Source organism: Perca flavescens, chromosome 4 (assembly GCF_004354835.1).
Source record: "Perca flavescens isolate YP-PL-M2 chromosome 4, PFLA_1.0, whole genome shotgun sequence".
In the NCBI taxonomy this organism is placed as follows: domain Eukaryota; kingdom Metazoa; phylum Chordata; class Actinopteri; order Perciformes; family Percidae; genus Perca; species Perca flavescens.
Window position 1 is genome coordinate 8,951,618 of NC_041334.1, and position 4,759 is coordinate 8,956,376.

Sequence of the window (4,759 nt, forward strand, 5' to 3'; positions counted from 1 at the left end):
TGTGTGTGTGTGTGTGTGTGTGTGTGTGTGTGTGTGTGTGTGTGTGTGTGTGTGTGTGTGTGTGTGCGCGTGCGTGTGTGTGTGTGTGCGCGCGCGAGTCAGTGGCCGCCTCTCACCTCAAAATGTCTCTTATATGGAATGTAATCTAGATCTGCTGACACATACTGGATGTGGAACACCGATGATGGTAATAATAATATGAAGGACATCCGTGGGGAATTTTCAACAAGAACTATTTTTTCATTGTTAAACAGGCTACTTCTTACAGAATTAAACACAACTTACTGCAAGCCGTGTGAAGTGCGTGCAAATCTTTGTATGGACATTTACCATTTAGGCTTCTCAGCAGTTGGGCATACAAGGGGAAGGGAAAGCATGCCTCCTGATGTTGTCACAGTGGTCGAACATCCAAACCCATTTTACTCTGAAGAGGTGGTCACCATTGAATCTCAAAAGTGTGCGTTATTATACAAATGCCTCTTGGGATCAACGAATATCATCTTCAGACCTTTACTCACAAAACATTATGAATGATGAAAGCGATGCAATATATTCATACAGTCATGGATGTGAAGGGAATACTGTTTCACATGAAAAACTCTGTATTTCAATTCCAACATGATTTGGATCTTAGAAATGTGAGACTTCTCAGTGTCACTTTGATTCTGTGGTTATAACGCCATCCTATAAGTAGGCTAATAAGCAATCATAATCCATGATTATAATGATCAGTCTGTTGATTTCATACCACCTGTTATTTCTCAGTTATAACATCTCAGCTGAGTAGATCAATTAATTATTGACATTCCTTAAAAACAGCATGCAATGATTTTTAAGGACACGTTTTTCTTATTTGTGAGCCAATTAAAGTCCATCACAAGGCTTGACATATGGCATTATGATCATATTAATGATAATGTTTCAATACTGGACCAAACAACTGGTGGTTGGCCAGTTGAAATTGCAGGAATAAGCATATGTATTATATTTATAAATGTCCACAAACACTACACTCACTCTATCAGAGAGTTACTGGCTTTAGCCAACACATGTCCTGATAACGCCACTAATGATAAATAGGATTAAATGATTGTGATGATGAATGTTATTGCATTTCCAATGTGACAGAGTATTTCAAATCGGTTAACTGTCACAATATTTCAGTTATTTACAATACAGAACAGAAATATTGATTCATTCATTTATTCATACATTGTGATACGAGTTATTGCTGTAATGTACACTCCGAAACAGCAGGGGGAGAAATGTGTCGCCGTGAGCTGCGCCAATAAAACCTCCAAGAAGCAGCAGTCGGATCGTGGAGGAGCGACATGGCAGACAGGTGGGTGGGCTGTATTAATCATACATTTATAAATTAAATATACCTCAGTTCCCGCACGTGTGCTCTTTATAACGCGTTATAATAAACCGTGGTATTGTTTTCTAGCGGAAGAGCCGGCTGTTGTTACCTGACCTTTACTTTTGTGGACAACCATGCTGCTGCTGCTGCTGCTGCTGCTTCTAGCTAGCATTAGCTGTTAGCTCGATAGTGTTAGGCAGCAAGTTGTGAGGAGTGGTTAACTGCCGGAGCTGGCTGAGGGCGGTGCAACGTTACAGCACTTCAGACATGCTGTTAATTTAGTAAGACTTCTCTACCGGGGACCGCATCCAAAACATGTGTCGTTCTTAAATGACCAGTCACGGTGGCTAGGTAGCTAGCTAGCTAAGTATTACAACTAGCTAACCTTAGCTTCCATTACCTGTTGAAGGAGTAACGTTATCGGTCCTGGTATCAGTTCCTGGTCCCGGTCCAAGTATAAGGCAGTTAGACTCAAATCGAGCCCCCTTAATTAATAACATGTCAGATTAGCACAGAGGGTATGCAACATTAAGCTATCAAAAAGCCATTTTGGGCCCAAAAAAGAAAAATCTGTCTGGAGCTGCAAAACATATGTGAGCGTTATAATCAAGGTAACAGTCTAGTCTATTAGGTCTAAATTAGCCTATCAGCATTACTAATAAGTCTAAATGAGCATTCTGTAGTGATGTTTGTTGCCATTTTAAAGCCCTGTCTTTGAGGGTCTTTCCAGAGAGGGGCATATATTTTCTGAACTATCCAAGTTTTGTTTTATACATTTAAGAATAGATGCTTTGGTATTTTAATTACTTGACATCACGATTATTTTTCACGATTACTCATTAACCCGAGGGGGGGTTATTTGCAAACGTTTCTAATGCCCCTTTCATTAAAATAGTCAAAAATTGATGCTAGGGTAACCTACTCCCTTTTCCAGCTGCTGCAATAAATATGCAGAGGAGGAGAATAACTGCACAACATCACGTGAGAAGTGTTTGATAGTTATTTATTTGTGCTTTAGAACATAATCACTGCTAAACACCCATAGAATAAAACCTCAACTAAACAGTTCTGCCGGTATACTCATGGACTGGAGTATGTGAGGTTAGCTGTTCACTGAATACAATGTGATGTTTCTAGCACTTAAAGCGTAACTCTCGCCAAAATGCATCCTAGGGTATTTTTGTGAATGTACCTGAGTCACACTTTAGTTTAAAAGCATATTTAGGACCGAATCGCCACTTTTAAGATTGACCGTATTCTCGTTTTTGGGTCAAATGGCCTTTTGAATGGGAGTGCTAGGGGCACTCTCATGCTAGTCTCAAAATAGCTATTTTTGAAATACTAAGAAGGCTCGACACAACATGATACTTTGCTTCAAGTATCACCAGGAGCTCTACACCTTAACGCAAGCATTGACAACATTCTTTGTGTACAAAGATTTACTAAAAATTAAGTTTTTGAGCAACTTAGCGCAGATCAACTCACAATCAGTCAAAAACAATCGATTTCCGAATGCAACGTAACCGGGAGGAGAGTAAAGACAGAAAGCTCCTAAAGCTTAGTTCCATATAAATGCATGGATAAGTCCTTGTTTTGTCGTTTATTGAAAAACAATATTGACTTTGTAGTTGAAAAAGGAGCCTCGTATGGAGTCTGTTCAATCGCATTCGGATATCTACTCGTTTTGACTGCCGAGGTGGTAGTGGCCGGAAACAACAACAACAGCTGCGGTGAGTTGCTCTGGCAACAGACAGGCCCGCTCCTGGCTAATGGTGTCCCCAGCAGTAGAAAATGTATGCTATGATGGCATCTGAGGCTTGTACACAGAGGTACCTGGCTGCCAAGCTGGATAGTGTTGGCAGTGTGTCCTTCATACTCCACCACCAAGTCACTGGATTCACTGTGGAGAGTGTACATGGCAAAGCTCTGTAGAGCTGTATCTCTTCCTGAATCTTCTCTGAGGTGCTGGTCATGCTCTTGGCTCTTACTTCAATCGCCATGTCTTCCTCTGCAAAAATCTCTTCAAGGGCAGAAAGCTTTGCCCGCTTCTACAAAAAAAATAAGGCAACATTACTTAGGGCTGGGTATCGTTCAAAATCTTTCGATCCGGTGCCAATTTCGATACCTTAGTTTAGATGCCGGTTCCTAACGATACTTTTTTAAAATCCATCAACAAAAATACATTAAAAACAAAGCTTTTATATTCCACATTAATTGTGAATCAAAACAGTTATCAAAATTAAAACAATTCTGGTAAAACTGCTCACTCAGAGTAACATTAATAAAAGGCAAGCTCAGCCTGTCATCAGGGCAGAGAAACTACCATTGTGGCTGCTTGTCTAGTAACAGGAAGTGTAACGTCAACCGCACAGCGGCCGCTTTCGGCTCGCCATTAATATCCTATTGCAGCAAACTGTCCACGTGAAGTTATGAAAAACTGTAACCACACTTGAAACCGTGTGTGTGTGTTGCTCCGCGTCAATATGCAGAGAGGACAGATAAGCTGGCGCTCTCGCTTTTAGAACCAAAATTTGGCACAGAAAGAAATTATTTTTCGATACCATAAAAGTATCAACGTTCGGTACCCAGCCCTAACATTACTGGGTAGCCGGACTCAAACGTCCATATTAATTTTCTTCTGAAAATGAAGCAGGAAGAAACAGGATGTCTGTATATATTTACCTGTGTTGCTACTGGCGCTGCACAAGCTTCATCAGATAAGTCATCATCACGTACTGCCTCTTCATTGTCTTCTTCGGGCTGCTGTGCCTGGGTCCTTTCACCTTTATTCTATATTTGATGGAAACACAGGTATCATATACATTGATTTGATTTACTAAGGAAGAGGAGAAAGATTACCAGTAATAAGAATCTAGAAGTTAGGTTTCTGAGTATACCTTATGAAAACAATTGACAAATCAATAGGATTATGATACTCCCTTGGTATCTTTTTGAAAGATCACCCCAGATTTTTTTCTTTAATGCACGGAGTAAATGTGGAGTCCTCTGCACTTATGGTGAAGTGGTGCTCAAGTTTCCCCAAGATGGACACAATCTGACCCAATGTTGGAATCCTTTCAGCAGCCTTCAGGCTGAACAGGAAGTGACAGAAACACTGTGGTCCGATTTTAATAAAATGTTATCAGACCCATATTTCAGCTTGTAAACAGTCTCCAGTTGTTTTTTATAGAGCTTTTTCACGGCAGACATGTTGACATGTCATAGTAGGAAAAGCCCAGGTGTATTCAAAACCATTAATGATGGCTGCATTCCACTTAGGAGAGGTCCTGGTATTAAACCATTAATGATGGCTGCATTCCACTTAGGAGAGGTCCTGGTATTGGGCATGCTGACTCACTGAAATAGCTTACTGGGACACTTGATGGAGTTGAGCCATCG